Source organism: Zootermopsis nevadensis, unplaced genomic scaffold (assembly GCF_977971745.1).
Source record: "Zootermopsis nevadensis isolate Lab colony 2312 unplaced genomic scaffold, Znev_1.0 Znev_ptg000046l, whole genome shotgun sequence".
NCBI classification, from domain to species: domain Eukaryota; kingdom Metazoa; phylum Arthropoda; class Insecta; order Blattodea; family Termopsidae; genus Zootermopsis; species Zootermopsis nevadensis.
Window position 1 is genome coordinate 512,470 of NW_028259178.1, and position 17,622 is coordinate 530,091.

The following is a 17,622-nucleotide window of genomic DNA, read 5'->3' on the forward strand; positions in this document are numbered from 1 at the left end:
TTAATATTGCAATGAAATAGCATAAATTCTAAGATGGTTGTCTTCTGGGTTGTTGCACCGTGTAGTGTGGTAGACGTTTTTCGACGTTTCAGAGCTCTCAGCCCTGATGATGGAGGCAGCATGGACATGTTAAACGTTGAAGGAATTCTACCGAACTACACGGCGTAAAAAGCCAGAAGACAGCCATCTTCCTACGGACAAGCGTAAAATATAAAATTTTAGATAAAAAATCGAAAAGGAAAGAGTGAGTTGCAGTGACGTCAAAGTAAGAAATTGGTCCACGAAAATCTGTTCGTCACAATTTTCTTCGCCATCTCCCACTATGACGTAAAAAGTCAAAATTAATTTTCCACTCGTTGAAGTTCCATCTAATTAATTGCAAATAAATATTATAAATCAGTTGTGACGACAGTCGCTTACATTAACTGAAATTTCACAAAAGATTTAAGCATGCAAAGGAATGGCTTGGTGTTTTTGCAAAATGACACATAAAGAGAAAGGAGACCTCACAAACTGAGAGTGTCGCCCATTTTCCTCCATCCCCGCCACTCTGTAACTTCTTTTAATGCTACTGATCTTTGTCCAACATGTTCAAATGTTGTGTTCTAATTAAAATATGCCAAGAGACAATTTTAAGTTAGAAAACAATTACTTTTACAACGAAAAGGTTTTTAGAAAATCATGAATAAGACATTCCAGATTGTGTAGAAATTTCTACTCGATGATTCATTTTAACAAAAATACGAAGATAAGGGCCCCGTTCTTTTGACATTTTAGGGGGAATGTACAGTCATCCGTGATGCTTAACCAATCACCAGGTCCTCAACAAATGCGGGGAACTGAATGTCATTTGTTTCTGACCTACGATCGGGAATCAAACGGACCGCCGTAATCAACGAGTGAGTGATGAAAATGCTTGGGCTATTTATTACTCGAAGAGTGCCTGGAGTGTACCGCAGGAACATCAGACAACTGCTTACATTCCTTATCAATGTTAATTTCAGTAAAGCTTAAAATCTGTATTCTTTAACATGGCAGTAAAATCTGCCCCCATAAGCCTCGAACCAAGGACAGTTGTCGGGTCTCTAACCTCAGGTCCTGTAATTTCTTCTCCGAAACGAACGTATTTTGCCCTAGATTCGTTCCTTTATCGGGGTTACGCTCCTATCAAGAGATACCATCCTTGTCAGGACTCGAACCCAGGACAGTTTGCCAGTGTCGAGTTCTCTGTTCCTGTAATCGCCTCTTCCAAATAAAAAACTCTGATCCTGGCGCCATTGTTCTCTCTCGCTTAGTTTCGGAGTTAAAGGAACCGCCCTTGACGGGAATCGAACTCAGGAAACATTTTCTCTCCCCCAGCGATGGACTCAACAGCGCCCGGGCAAGATTACTAAAACCGGGCGTTATTCTTAAACAAGGGCAAATGAAATTGTAAAATTCTCTTCATTCCTCTTTTCAAAACTTTTAAATGTATTTCCTTCTTACAGAGAAAATATTTTATATTAATTTATGGAATGAAACCAAATTTTATCTTTGAGTAATTCTCTTTTTATTAAAGAATGTGTAAATATAGGTCGACAATGGTCAGCTTTTATATGAACAACTGCGTGTACAACAATGTAAACAGAAGTATTGGAATTTCTAAAACACACCCCCAACAATATTGACTGAGCATGCCTTAAGGCTCTTTTCTCATTTCTTATGCATGCATTATAATAGACTGAATGAACCGTATCGCACTCCATTCCTTTACTAACTGTTACGTCATAGATTCCTTCGGCATTGTCGCATTAGTCAACAATCCGCTTTCGTCATTGTGCAAAAAGCTGAGTTGTGAGTCGCTTGTAGGAGAAGTGCGTCGTGGAGTAGACACTTTTGTGCTTTTAAAAGTCTTCCACAATAACCAAGGCACTTCCATATATTCCGTGAATTCCTAAGAAACTCCTTCACTCTCTCCATTTCATTTTGTCGGTGGACATCGAGGATTCTCCCTCCCGAAGAAAGAGTGAGGTAAAGGCAACCTATTTATTATTATTATTATTATTGCTAATGGACAATCTTTACAAAATGAAAACATACAAGAAAAATGGGCCACTTTTACATACATAGGTAAAGAAACCAAATTCATAACTAAACTATTTAAAGAAAACAAAATAAAAATCGCTTTCCAAACATAAAACACAATAAAAACCTCCTTAAACAAAAACCACCAATAAACATAAACAATCAATATAACTTACCGGGTATATACAAATTAAAATGTAAAGACTGTCCATTAACTTATATAGGTCAAACTGGCCGCACTTTCACACATCGATACAAAGAATACATTGCAGCCATAAAACACAATAAAGATAGTTCTGCATACTCTAAACATATTCTAAATACAGGACATGCATATAATACAATAAACGAAACAATGGACATATTAAAAATAGTAGAAAACAAAAAACATAGGAATACAATAGAAAAATATTACATACAACAAACATATAAACAAAACATTTGTCTAAATGACAATAACATATTCCTTAATAACCCCATCTTCAATGCGCTACAGACCATTAACCCCAACCCCGACAGCCACCTTTCACTTACTCCTTCCACAAGCAACCACAGTCAGTATTGACCCACACCTATTCGAAGACACTAGTACTTCTGGATATATCGGAACAATCACTCCTACATCTTTGGTATGTTTTATTTTATTTTTATTTTTATTTTTATTTTACTGATAATTTCTAACTATAATTTATATATTTTGCATTTTATTCTATAAATTCTTTTATAAATTCTTTCAAATTCTTTAGTGTTTCTTTCAATCTTTTACTTACAGACCGATATGTACATCTAATAACATTTAAGAAAAACAACACCTTCGCCCAAAAATGAAAAACAAACGTAATGAAACATCACCAAAATACTACAGAAATCATAATTGAGTTTTAAGTTCTTAGATATATTTTACACCTGATGATGGTTTTATAAAAACTGAAACATGTTGTGTAAATGTTCCGAAATGTAAATCGATCAATCGATATGGAACATCAATGATATTTTATTATCTTAATTATAAGAAATTTTAAATATTGTGATAAGACGGATTAAAATAAATAATTGTTATAATATTCACAATATGACGCAATTACAATATCTTATTAATTATTTTTGTCAATACATTTCTGTTTCTTGTTTTTAGAGATTTCTTCTGTGAATCATCTTTTCTGCAAGAGATTTTCCAGTTGGCTCAGTGCCAACATTTTCGAAAGCGAGACAATGAAATTATGGCGACCATAATACAAGAGGTCCTGTCGGAACTCAAATGACGTGTATGCATGGAATATTTTCAGCCGCCCATATTAATTTGTGCTAATGGCCACTGCTCCTGCAACAATTGCAGATTACAAGTGAAAAATTGTCCGGTCTGCAGAGGTACATTTCTCAATGTCAGAAACACTGTTCTGGAGAAAGTGATCACTAAATTGATCGGCCGATGCAAAAACCACACTTTCGGATGCAATGCGACATTCCCAAAATATGATGAGACGATTAAACATGAAAAAGTCTGCCCACAGCAGCCTTACGAGTGCCCCATTGAAGGATGCACTTGGAATCGTCCCCTTGCTACGATGAAGAGCCATCTGAAGGAGAAACATGGCGCCTCCGCCGGTAAAGAATGTGGTGGAGGCGTCAGTTCTTTGAAAAACTTTGGGGATAATTCTACCTGGCGTTTCGTAAAATTATTTAAGTCTGAAATATTTGTCCACGTGTCTGAAGTCAGAGGCGATACGCTTTATACCTGCGTGTTTCACGTTGGACACGAGAACGAATCTGAAGAGTTTGGATATCGTGTGGAAATCAAAGGAGTAGCGGGGAACGAACAGGCATCAGCCAATCACATCGTTTGGAACTACGAGAATGATTTTGATGATATTATCAACTCTGACAACTGCGCCAGTTTCAATTACAATTTTGCCAAGAAATGTGCCTTACGTGGCAACAGACTCGAAATGAAAGTTCAAATCCGTTCTTTGGACACAAAGGACAGTCTCACATCATGAAATACAAAAATATATTCAGAGAACTTCAGCGACACATGTTTAGTTGGCCAAACCAGAAGCTTTGTCTTATTTATAAAGAGTGGGCCCTCCTATGGAGTGAGTCCATTATCCTCGGACAATAAAGCACGATCCGAAATGTTAAATTGTAAACGTATTTAATTTTAAGCGTAAGATACATTATTACAATTACTTACTATATTCATTTTCGTTTCTCTTTTCTAAACATGTACTTGAACGTTCTAAAAGAAAGGAAAATATTCGCTTTGTGTCGTAACTGAAGTAGATTCACTCGAAAAAAATTTTGAACAAATTAATATTTCAGTTATACCCTAATTTGTAATTTAATATACAATTAAACTATCTTGACAGTGTCGTAATTATTTTAAACACAGCGTGCATTATATTTTGTATCTTGTTCTTAAGATTTATTTCTTATTTTAAGGAAAGAATTTGAAGAAACTTATAGAAAATACAGCTTAAAAGCTAAGATGACTTTAAACCTGAAGATTATTTTATTCCGCTAAACTTAGAACACGTATTTTCCCTTGTAAAGAAGATTCATTCGTAATATAAAGACTCCAGTTGTAACGTTTTCTTATTTTATTTTATTTGTGCCGAATTTATGTATGTTAATGTGTAAAAGTAAATAGTTAGTGACAAACTGAGACTCTTGTTAAAATGTTCTCAGTAATTTCCATTCGTTGTTGCCTGATTCAAATTTTAGCTTCTGTGATACTGAGACTGTATTAATGACATGATATTGTTATAATGTCCATGTACGAATAATAAAATTTGTCACATTATTTGTTGGAGTAACATTGCTGGATTATAGTTTAATTATAATAATCTTACTTTGTGTTTTGTTTATGCACTAAAATAATTTACATTAGGATATTTCACAGTTGTTTAAAAATAGAGTGCACTTTATTAATATAAAATCCTATTGTACGATTTGCGTTCGATTCACAATACGTAGTTTGTACTTGGTGTCTCTTAAAAGTTAGTTTTCAATTTAAGAAAAATAATTTCTACAGATCGTCACGAAAGCATGGCAATTTATTGCAGAAGAAACGTAAGTATTATTCGTCAAAACCATATTTAAAATCTGATCTATTACAGACTACTAGAAAATTACCTTTCACGAAATATAGGGAAATGTAAGGTCGTCAACCTATTTGTCGTCAAAAAATGACGTCATCAACAATGTCAACAGATATTTGTTTACTCGGCATTGTTGTGGAACACAACAATGCCGTGTAAACAAATAACGCTTCACAACAAGGAAATCAAAGAATATCAAGCCAGTCGCATTATCACTGCTCCAGAAGGAGCACTTCGTATTCTTGAATATTGACTGACAGTTGGCTTAAAACATCAGAAAAGCGAAAGAAGACGTTATCAAGTATTTGAAGTACCAACTCCAACAAGGTAAACTGATACGCATTCGGTATATTACGATTACGAAAACTGTTATGAAAACTGACTTTATGATTGATTTTAAGACGAATATTTGCAGGGGTGGGGCTGGACGTAAAAAGTTGACTGAACCAGAACTGTTGGCCTCTAAACAGGGACGTAAAGAACTCAGACATCAGATTAGAGACAGCGGGGTTAGTTTAGTGTGTTACTTAAGATTTTAAAACACAACCAACAACCCGAAGGGGTGGGGTTGGTCAAGTGTTTTAGCCCTCAATTCGGGGGGATAGTTTAGTTTGTAACGTAAGAATTTAAAACGCAACCAACCAAAGGGGGGGTTGGTTGCGTTTTAAAAACTTGACCAAACCCCCGAGGAGCTCCGAAAGAAGCGCTCTGCTCTAGTATTTCTCTATTTGTCTCCTAGGGAAGAAAGTAGAACTGATTATCATGTTTTTTCTAGTGGCTAAATCAACGAGCCTCTGGCCAATGTCATTGGATGTGTCGTGTAGACTTTGTTTAGGTCGCCCACCATCATTTTGGCATCATTAGATGATCTGCTGTCTATTATCTGCTCCAGTTTATTTAGTTAATTGATCTCTTAATGCTCCTGCTTAAGAAGGGTTCCAACATTCCACGTGCCATTCTCAATATCCTTAACTTTCCGATTTATTGAGGTTTCGAAACGTCTTCCTTTTTACGGTGCAAGGTTGGTAGCCTTGCAACCAAATCCCAACCTGGAGGACCAGGGCACCTGTCTTAGTGTGACCTCTGCCCCTCGACCAATCAGGCTAAGGAGGCCCTACCAGTAGCTCTTGAGGTCACTGGGGTACTCGGCCCCACCACCACGACAAGGCGCAGGTACCATGAAGAGAGGCTGGCTGGAGCTATTTTACAGAATTCGTAACTAATTCTTGAATTATTCTTTTTCGTTATCAGCTTACATGATTTCTACAGAGGTCATTAAACATGTGTACAATTTAAATTAATTATTTTTGTCCATACATTTCTGTTTCTTATTTTCAGAGAGTTCTTGTGTGAATCATCTTTTCTGCAAGAGAATTCCCAGTTGGCGGAGTGTCAACGTTTTCAAACGCGAGACAATAAAATTATGGCGACCATAATACAAGAGGTCCTGTCGGAACTTAAATGTCCTGTATGCATGGAATATCTTCAGCCGCCCATAATAATTTGTGCCAATGGCCACTGCACCTGCGACACTTGCAGATCACAAGTGAAAAATTGTCCGGTCTGCAGAGGTAAATTTCTGAAGGTCAGAATTCGTGTTCTGGAAAGTGTGACAAGGAAATTGATCGTCCGATGCAAAAACTACACTTTCGGCTGCAATGCGAGATTCCCAAAAGAAGATACGATTACCCATGCAAAAGTCTGCCCACAGCGGAAATACAAGTGTCCCATAACAGGATGCACTTGGAATCGTCCTCTTGCTATGATGAAGAGCCATCTGATGGAGAAACATGGCGTCTCCGCCGGTAAAGAATCTGGTGTAGGCGTCATTTCTTTGAAAAACTTTGGGGTTAAAATTATCTGGCTTTGCATAATATTCTTTAGGTCTGAAATATTTGTCCACGTGTCTCAAGTCAGAGGCGATACGCTTTATACCTGCGCGTTTCACGTTGGACCTGAGAACAAATCTAAGGAGTTTGGATATTTTGTGGAAATCAGCCGAGCAGCGGGGAAGGAACAGGCAACAGCCAAGCACACAGTTCGGAACTACGAGAATGGATTTGATGACACTATCAAGTCTGGCAACTGCGCCAGTTTCAATTACAATTTTGCCAAGAAGTGTGCCTTACGTGGCAACAGACTTGACATGAAAGTTCAAATCCTTTCTTTGGAAAAGAAAGACAGTCTCACATCATAAACTACAAAAATATATACAGAGAACTTCAGCGACACAAGTTTAGTTGGCCAAACCAGAAGCTTTGTCTTATTTTTAAAGAGTGGACCCTCCTATGGAGTGAGTCCATTATCCTCGGACAATAAAGTACGATACGAAATGTTAAACTGTAAATGAATTTAATTATAAGCGTAAGATACATAATTACAATTACTTACTATATTCGTTTTCGTTTCTCTTTTCTAAACATGTACTTGAACGTTCTAAAAGAAAGGAAAATATTCCCTTTGTGTCGTAACTGAATTAAATTCACTCGAAAAAAATTTGAACAAATTAATATTTCAGTTATACCGTAATTTGTAATTTAATATACAATTAAACTATCTTGACAGTGTCGTAATTATTTTAAACACAGCGTGCATTATATTTTGTATCTTGTTCTTAAGATTTATTTCTTATTTTAAGGAAAGAATTTGAAGAAACTTATGGAAAATACAGCTTAAAAGCAAAGCTGACTTTAAACCTGAAGATTATTTTATTCCGCTAAACTTAGAACACGTATTTTCCCTTGTAAAGAAGTTTCATTCGTAATATAAAGACTCCAGTTGTAACGTTTTCTTATTTTATTTTATTTGTGCCGAATTTATGTATGTTAATGTGTAAAAGTAAATAGTTAGTGACAAACTGAGACTCTTGTTAAAATGTTCTCAGTAATTTCCATTCGTTGTTGCCTGATTCAAATTTTAGCTTCTGTGATAATGAGACTGTATTAATGACATGATATTGTTATAATGTCCATGTAAAAATAATAAAATTTGTCACATTATTTGTTGGAATAACATTGCTGGATTATAGTTTACTTATAATAATCTTACTTTGTGTCTTGTTTATGCACTAAAATAATTTACATTAGGATATTTCACAGTTGATTTAAAAAAGAGTGCACTTTATTAATATAAAATCCTATTGTACGATTTGCGTTCGATTCACAATACGTAGTTTGTACTTGGTGTCTCTTAAAAGATAGTTTTCAATTTCTGGAATGTGCTCCTGTCTTTGGGTTGAAACTTTTATAAGAGTTTAATATGAAGCTAATAAAAGCAAAGAAATCCATCTAACTGAGTCGTCTATTATCAAATTTCAATTTAAGAAAAATAATTTCTACAGACCTTCACGAAAGCATGGTAATTTATTGCAGAATAAACGCACGTAGGATTCGTGCAAAGTCGCCTATAAATTCTTTTCTGATGCAGACTACTAGAAAATTACCTTTCACGAAATATAGGGGTATCTAAAGTAATACTAAATGATTTTATTTAAAGGTCTCACAAATTAGTATTTAAAATTAAAACCATAATCTATCATTGATTAATTAAACAATATATTATTTAATAAAGTGCAAATAATTACTGCAAAAAACGTGTTCATGTATTTATGAGAGTTCCAAGCTTAATACCACAACCGTAGCGTATTTTTTTAGTGCATTTGTTTAATATTAGAACAGTGCCTTCAGTGTTTGTGTATGAAAATTTTACAACTTCTTAAATTTTCTGCAAAAACACTTGCCCTATTTCGATATGTATCGATGAATGTCACAGAAAAAAATTATCCCTAAAAAAAGAATCTTTACAAGGGCTCAAACCAAGGACAGATATTTTGGGGTTTGGCCTAAATTTCTGGAATGTTCTCTTGGAAACAAATTTCGTCTCGGCCCAGTTCCCTGACTGCAGAATCTACCCTCACCGGGATACTAACTCAGGACAGTTTTCCAAAGTTTTGGTCTTTCTATATTCTCTTCCTGTTACCAAAAAATGAGTGTGCCAAGTTTGGCAAAAATCGATAAATCAGCTCTCAAGTTGTAAGTGAAAGTTCGTTCGCACGTACATGCATACGCGAGCACACAATTTAAATTTTACATAAAAATTACTAAATTAAGACTCCCCAAATACAGCCCATAAAATTTGAAATATTTCTTAAGCTAATGCAGAAACATTAATAACACCAAACTTTGGATTGGCATTAATATTGCAATGAAATAGCATAAATTCTAAGATGGTTGTCTTCTGGGTTGTTGCACCGTGTAGTGTGGTAGACGTTTTTCGACGTTTCAGAGCTCTCAGCCCTGATGATGGAGGCAGCATGGACATGTTAAACGTTGAAGGAATTCTACCGAACTACACGGCGTAAAAAGCCAGAAGACAGCCATCTTCCTACGGACAAGCGTAAAATATAAAATTTTAGATAAAAAATCGAAAAGGAAAGAGTGAGTTGCAGTGACGTCAAAGTAAGAAATTGGTCCACGAAAATCTGTTCGTCACAATTTTCTTCGCCATCTCCCACTATGACGTAAAAAGTCAAAATTAATTTTCCACTCGTTGAAGTTCCATCTAATAAATTTCAAATACATATTATAAATCAGTTGTGACGACAGTCGCTTACATTAACTGAAATTTCACAAAAGATTTAAGCATGCAAAGGAATGGCTTGGTGTTTTTGCAAAATGACACATAAAGAGAAAGGAGACCTCACAAACTGAGAGTGTCGCCCATTTTCCTCCATCCCCGCCACTCTGTAACTTCTTTTAATGCTACTGATCTTTGTCCAACATGTTCAAATGTTGTGTTCTAATTAAAATATGCCAAGAGACAATTTTAAGTTAGAAAACAATTACTTTTACAACGAAAAGGTTTTTAGAAAATCATGAATAAGACATTCCAGATTGTGTAGAAATTTCTGCTCGATGATTCATTTTAACAAAAATACGAAGATAAGGGCCCCGTTCTTTTGACATTTTAGGGGGAATGTACAGTCATCCGTGATGCTTAACCAATCACCAGGTCCTCAACAAATGCGGGGAACTGAATGTCATTTGTTTCTGACCTACGATCGGGAATCAAACGGACCGCCGTAATCAACGAGTGAGTGATGAAAATGCTTGGGCTATTTATTACTCGAAGAGTGCCTGGAGTGTACCGCAGGAACATCAGACAACTGCTTACATTCCTTATCAATGTTAATTTCAGTAAAGCTTAAAATCTGTATTCTTTAACATGGCAGTAAAATCTGCCCCCATAAGCCTCGAACCAAGGACAGTTGTCGGGTCTCTAACCTCAGGTCCTGTAATTTCTTCTCCGAAACGAACGTATTTTGCCCTAGATTCGTTCCTTTATCGGGGTTACGCTCCTATCAAGAGATACCATCCTTGTCAGGACTCGAACCCAGGACAGTTTGCCAGTGTCGAGTTCTCTGTTCCTGTAATCGCCTCTTCCAAATAAAAAACTCTGATCCTGGCGCCATTGTTCTCTCTCGCTTAGTTTCGGAGTTAAAGGAACCGCCCTTGACGGGAATCGAACTCAGGAAACATTTTCTCTCCCCCAGCGATGGACTCAACAGCGCCCGGGCAAGATTACTAAAACCGGGCGTTATTCTTAAACAAGGGCAAATGAAATTGTAAAATTCTCTTCATTCCTCTTTTCAAAACTTTTAAATGTATTTCCTTCTTACAGAGAAAATATTTTATATTAATTTATGGAATGCAACCAAATTTTATCTTTGAGTAATTCTCTTTTTATTAAAGAATGTGTAAATATAGGTCGACAATGGTCAGCTTTTATATGAACAACTGCGTGTACAACAATGTAAACAGAAGTATTGGAATTTCTAAAGCACACCCCCAACAATATTGACTGAGCATGCCTTAAGGCTCATTTCTCATTTCTTGTGCATGCATTATAATAGACTGAATGAACCGTATCGCACTCCATTCCTTTACTAACTGTTACGCCATCGATTCATTCGGCATTGTCGCATTAGTCAACAATCCGCTTTCGTCATTGTGCAAAAAGGTGAGTTGTGAGTCGCTTGTAGGAGAAGTGCGTCGTAGAGTAGATACTTTTGTGCTTTTAAAAGTATTCCACAATAACCAAGGCACTTCCTTATATTCCGTGAATTCCTAAGAAACTCCTTCACTCTCTCCATTTTATTTCGTCGGTGGACATCGAGGATTCTCCCTCCCGAAGAAAGAGTCAGGTAAAGGCAACCTATTTATTATTATTATTATTGCTAATAGCATTTACATCTGTGAAGTTTGGAAGAGAATTAGACGTGTCTTCTTTCTAACATAAATTCAATTAATTATTCCACTGACTTCTGTTTGTTTACGGCATTATTTATAATAAAAGAATTCCATTAATAGTGTGGGATTCGATTTCCTAAAGCCGCAAGACATGTCAGTAGCCGAAATTCTCGATGAAGCTGTTTAATCCCTTGAAAGCCTGGGGGCAATCCTTTAAATACATTAACCGGTTGATCTTTGTAATGGCGAAGTGTAGTGTTCTCTGTGCGGTACGGACTGGACGAGCTTCGGCTTCAAATGGTTAATAAATTGGGCCTCTGTTACGAAAAATAATTGAATCACTTTAGATTCCTTGATCCATGAACTTTGTTAGAGCTTTTGAGCGAGCTGCAAGGAATTCGTTTTAACTTTATTAATAATTGTCTGAATAAACCGAAATGCTCTCCATTCCGTAAGCGTCCACTCCTTAACACCCCAAAGCAGGAGACGTCCGGGGGTGGTGTTTGTAAAATGGAGAATGTTTTTAATTTGGGAGCATGTGATCGAGGTTGGGTATCCAACAAAACCTCGCAGGTGTGAACTGAGTTTTCCGTTGCGAAACTTTTCAGAAAAAAAAGATCGAGAAATACTTTCGCTGGTTCGGTTAGCTTCGATGTAGTGACCTCCGGCCTTACCTCCACCTCTTAGAAGGGGACGTCCTCTTCCGGTCTAAACACGCGCTAAATTATCCTTCCCTGAAGACTGTTTTAACTAAACAGTGGTCAGTCCCACAAATTCCTCCTCTGCATGTTCGGACATTTTTCCACTCTTCTCTTGTCTATTAACACACGATCGATTTGGTTGTTGGTTATTCCATCTGGTGATCTCCACGTGTATTTCTCTATTTGTCTCCTAGCGAAGAAAATAGAACTGATTATCATGTTTTTTCTAGTGGCTAAATCAACGAGCCTTTGGCCAATGTCATTGGATGTGTCGTGTAGACTTTGTTTAGGTCGCCCACCATCATTTTGGCATCATTAGATGATCTGCTGTCTATTATCTGCTCCAGTTTATTTAGTTAATTGATCTCTTAATGCTCCTGCTTAAGAAGGGTTCCAAAATTCCACGTGCCATTCTCAATATCCTTAACTTTCCGATTTATTGAGGTTTCGAAACGTCTTCCTTTTTACGGTGCAAGGTTGGTAGCCTTGCAACCAAATCCCAACCTGGAGGACCAGGGCACCTGTCTTAGTCTGACCTCTGCCCCTCGACCAATCAGGCTAAGGAGGCCCTACCAGTAGCTCTTGAGGTCACTGGGGTACTCGGCCCCACCACCACCACAAGGTGCAGGTACCATGAAGTGAGGCTGGCGGAAGCTATTTTACAGAATTCGTAACTAATTCTTGAATTATTCTTCTTCGTTATCAGCTTACATGATTTCTACAGAGGTCATTAAACGTTTGAATGATTTAAATTAATTATTTTTGTCCATACATTTCTGTTTCTCATTTTCAGAGATTTCTTCTGTGAATCATTTTTTCTGCAAGAGAATTCCCAGTTGGCGGAGTGTCAACGTTTTCAAACTCTCTTTTGCAGACCGCGAGACAATAAAATTATGGCGACCATAATACAAGAGGTCCTGTCGGAACTTAAATGTCCTGTATGCATGGAATATCTTGAGCCGCCCATAATAATTTGTGCCAATGGCCACTGCACCTGCGACACTTGCAGATCACAAGTGAAAGATTGTCCGGTCTGCAGAGGTAAATTTCTGAAGGTCAGAATTCGTGTTCTGGAAAGTGTGACAAGGAAATTGATCGTCCGATGCAAAAACTACACTTTCGGCTGCAATGCGACATTCCTAAAACATGACACGATTACCCATGAAAAAGTCTGCCCACAGCGGAAATACAAGTGTCCCATAACAGGATGCACTTGGAATCGTCCTCTTGCTATGATGAAGAGCCATCTGATGGAGAAACATGGCGTCTCCGCCGGTAAAGAATCTGGTGTAGGCGTCATTTCTTTGAAAAACTTTGGGGTTAAAATTATCTGGCTTTGCATAATATTCTTTAGGTCTGAAATATTTGTCCACGTGTCTGAAGTCAGAGGCGATACGCTTTATACCTGCGCGTTTCACGTTGGACCTGAGAACAAATCTAAGGAGTTTGGATATCGTGTGGAAATCAGCCGAGCAGCGGGTATGGAACAGGCATCAGCCAAGCACACAGTTCGGAACTACGAGAATGGATTTGATGACACTATCAAGTCTGGCAACTGCGCCAGTTTCAATTACAATTTTGCCAAGAAATGTGCCTTACATGACGACAGACTCGAAATGAAAGTTCAAATCCTTTCTTTGGAAAAGAAAGACAGTCTCACATCATAAACTACAAAAATATATTCAGAGAACTTCAGCGACACAAGTTTAGTTGGCCAAACCAGAAGCTTTGTCTTATTTATAAAGAGTGGACCCTCCTATGGAGTGAGTCCATTATCCTCGGACAATAAAGCACGATCCGAAATGTGAAATTGTAAACGTATTTAATTTCAAGCGTAAGATACATTATTACAATTACTTACTATATTCATTTTCGTTTCTCTTTTCTAAACATGTACTTGAACGTTCTAAAAGAAAGGAAAATATTCGCTTTGTGTCGTAACTGAAGTAGATTCACTCGAAAATAAATTTGAACAAATTAATATTTCAGTTATACCCTAATTTGTAATTTAATATACAATTAAACTATCTTGACAGTGTCGTAATTATTTTAAACACAACGTGCATTATATTTTGTGTCTTGTTCTTAAGATTTATTTCTTATTTTAAGGAAAGAATTTGAAGAAACTTATAGAAAATACAGCTTAAAAGCAAAGCTGACTTTAAACCTGAAGATTATTTTATTCCGCTAAACTTAGAACACGTATTTTCCCTTGTAAAGAAGTTTCATTCGTAATATAAAGACTCCAGTTGTAACGTTTTCTTATTTTATTTTATTTGTGCCGAATTTATGTATGTTAATGTGTAAAAGTAAATAGTTAGTAACAAACTGAGACTCTTGTTAAAATGTTCTCTGTCATTTCCATTCGTTGTTGCCTGATTCAAGTTTTAGCTTCTGTGATACTGAGACTGTATTAATGACATGATATTGTTATGATGTCCATGTACGAATAATAACATTTGTCACATTATTTGTTGGAATAACATTGCTGGATTATAGTTTAATTATAATAATCTTAATTTGTGTTTTGTTTATGCACTAAAATATTTTACATTAGGATATTTCACAGTGGTTTTAAAATAGAGTGCACTTTATTAATATAAAATCCTATTGTACGATTTGCGTTCGATTCACAATACGTAGTTTGTACTTGGTGTCTCTTAAAAGATAAGTTTTCAATTTCTGGAATGTGTTGTTGTCTTTGAGTTGAAACTTTTATAAGAGTTTAATATGCAGCTAATAAAAGCAAAGAAATCCAACTAACTGAGTCGTCTATTATCAAATTGCACTTTATGTAAAATAATTTCTAAAGACCTTCACGAAAGCATGGCAATTTATTGCAGAATAAACACAAGTAGGATTTGTGCAAAGTCGCCTATAAATTCTTTTCTGTTACGGACTACTAGAAAATTACCTATCACGAAATATAGGGGTATCTAAAGTAATACTAAATGATTTTATTTAAAAGACTGACAAATTAGTATTTAAAATTAAAACCATAATCTATCATTGATTAATTAAACAATATATTATTTAATAAAGTGCAAATAATGACTGCAAAAAACGTGTTCATGTATGTACGAGAGTTCCAAGCTTAATACCACAACCGCAGCGTATCTTTTAGTGCATTTGTTTAATATTAGGACAGTGCCTTCAGTGTTTGTGTATGGAAATTTTACAACTTCTTACATTTTCTGCAAAAATACTTGCCCTATTTCGATATGTATCGATGAATGTCACAGAAAAAAATTATCCCTAAAAAAAGAATCTTTACAAGGACTCAAACCAAGGACAGATATTTTGGGGTTTGGCCTCCTTTTCTGGAATGTTCTCTTGGAAACAAATTTCGTCTCGGCCCAGTTCCCTGACTGCAGGATCTACCCTCACCGGGACACAAACTCAGGACACTTTTTCAAAGTTTTGGTCTTTCTATATTCTCTTCCTGTTACCAAAAAATGAGTGTGCCAAGTTTGGCAAAAATCGATAAATCAGCTCTTAAGTTGTAAGTGAAAGTTCGTTCGCACGTACATGCATACGCGCACACACAATTTAAATTTTACATAAAAATTACTAAATTAAGACTCCCCAAATACATCCCATGCAGAAACATTAATAATACCAAACTTTGGATTGGCATTAATATTGCAATGAAATAGCATAAATTCTAAGATGGTTGTCATCTGGGTTGTTGCACTGTGTAGTGTGGTAGAAGATTTTCGACGTTTCAGAGCTCGCAGGCCTGATGATGGAGGCAGCAAGGACATGTTAAACGTTGAAGGAATTCTACCGAACTACACGGCGTAAAAAGCCAGAAGACAGCCATCTTCCTACGGACAAGCGTAAAATATAAAATTTTTGATAAAAGATCGAAAAGGAAAGAGTGAGTTGCAGTGACGTCAAAGTAAGAAATTGGTCCACGAAAATCTGTTCGTCACAATTTTCCTCGCCATCTCCGACTATGACGTAAAAAGTCAAAATTAATTTTCCACTCGTTGAAGTTCCATCTAATAAATTTCAAATACATATTATAAATCAGTTCTGACGAAAGTCGCTTACATTAACTGAAATTTCACAAAAAAGATTTAAGCATGCAAAGGAATGGCTTGGTGATTTTGCAAAATGACTCACAAAGAGAAAGGAGACCTCACAAAGTGTGATGTGTCGCCCCTTTTCCTCCATCCCCGCCACTCTGTAACTTCTTTTAAAGCTACTGATCTTTGTCCAACATGTTCAAATGTTGTGTTCTAATTAAAATATGCCAAGAGACAATTTTAGTTACAAAACAATTTCTTTTACAACGACCAGCTTTTTAGAAAATCATGAATAAGACATTCCAGATTGCGTATAAATTTCTGCTCGATGATTCATTTTAACAAAAATACGAAGATAAGGGCCTCGTTCTTTTGACATTTTAGGGGGAATGTACAGTCATCCGTGATGCTTAACCAATCACCAGGTCGTCAACAAATGCGGGGAACTGAATGTCATTTGTTTCTGACCTACGACCGGGAATCAAACGGACCTCCGTAACAACGAGTGAGTGATGAAAATGCTTGGGCTATTTATTACTCAAAGAGTGTCTGGAGTGTACCACAGGAACATCAGACAACTGCTTACATTCCTTATCAATGTTAATTTCAGTAAAGCTTAAAATCTGTATTCTTTAACATGCCAGTAAAATCTGCCCCCATAAGCCTCGAACCAAGGACAGTTGTCGGGCCTCTAACCTCAGGTCCTGTAATTTCTTCTCCGAAACGAACGTATTTTGCCTTGGATTCGTACCTTTATCGGGGTTACGCTCCTATCAAGAGAGACCATCCTTGTCAGGACTCGAACCCAGGACAGTTTGTCAGTGTCGAGGTCCCTGTTCCTGTAATCGCCTCTTCCAAATAAAAAACTCTGATCCTGGCTCCATTGTCCTCTCTCGCTTAGATTCGGAGTTAAAGGAACCGCCCTTGCCGGGAATCGAACTCAGGAAACATTTTCTCTCCCCCAGGGATGGACTCAACAGCGCCCGGGCAAGATTACTAAACCCGGGCGTTATTCTTAAACAAGGGCAAATGAAATTTTAAAATTCTCTTCATTCCTCTTTTCAAAACTTTTAAATGTATTTCCTTCTTACAGAGAAAATATTTTATATTAATTTATGGAAATTAACCAAACTTTATCTTTGGGTAATTCTCTTTTTATTAAAGAAAGTGTAAATATAGGTCGACAATGGTCAGCTTTTATATGAACACCTGCGCGTACAACAATGTAAACAGAAGTATTGGAATTTCTAAAAAACACCCCCAACAATATTGACTGAGCATGCCTTAAGGCTCATTTCTCATTTCTTGTGCATGCATTATAATAGACTGAATGAACCGTATCGCACTCCATTCCTTTACTAACTGTTACGTCATCGATTCATTCGGCATTGTCGCATTAGTCAACAATCCGCTTTCGTCATTGTGCAAAAAGCTGAGTTGTGAGTCGCTTGTAGGAGAAGTGCGTCGTAGAGGAGATACT

The 17,622-nt window shown here is 36.6% G+C and overlaps 1 protein-coding gene, 1 long non-coding RNA gene and 1 other non-coding gene across 4 annotated transcripts in view; 2 read left to right on the plus strand and 1 right to left on the minus strand.

The window, feature by feature from the left end:
- Positions 1–17,622, minus strand: part of Use1 (Vesicle transport protein Use1) — a 216,326-nt gene that overhangs the window by 66,176 nt on the left and 132,528 nt on the right. The window lies entirely within an intron of this gene.
- LOC110837713 (uncharacterized) lies at positions 1,823–7,952 on the plus strand. 2 transcript variants are annotated; one of them, XR_015538665.1, is made up of 2 exons: positions 1,823–2,010; positions 6,501–7,952. It is a non-coding gene; the product is annotated as an uncharacterized LOC110837713 (transcript). The 2 variants fall into 2 exon arrangements; XR_015538666.1 differs by lacking the exon at positions 6,501–7,952 and adding an exon at positions 3,200–4,873.
- LOC147871571 (uncharacterized) lies at positions 10,921–14,372 on the plus strand. Its single transcript, XR_015538669.1, has 2 exons — positions 10,921–11,364; positions 12,905–14,372. It is a non-coding gene; the product is annotated as an uncharacterized LOC147871571 (long non-coding RNA).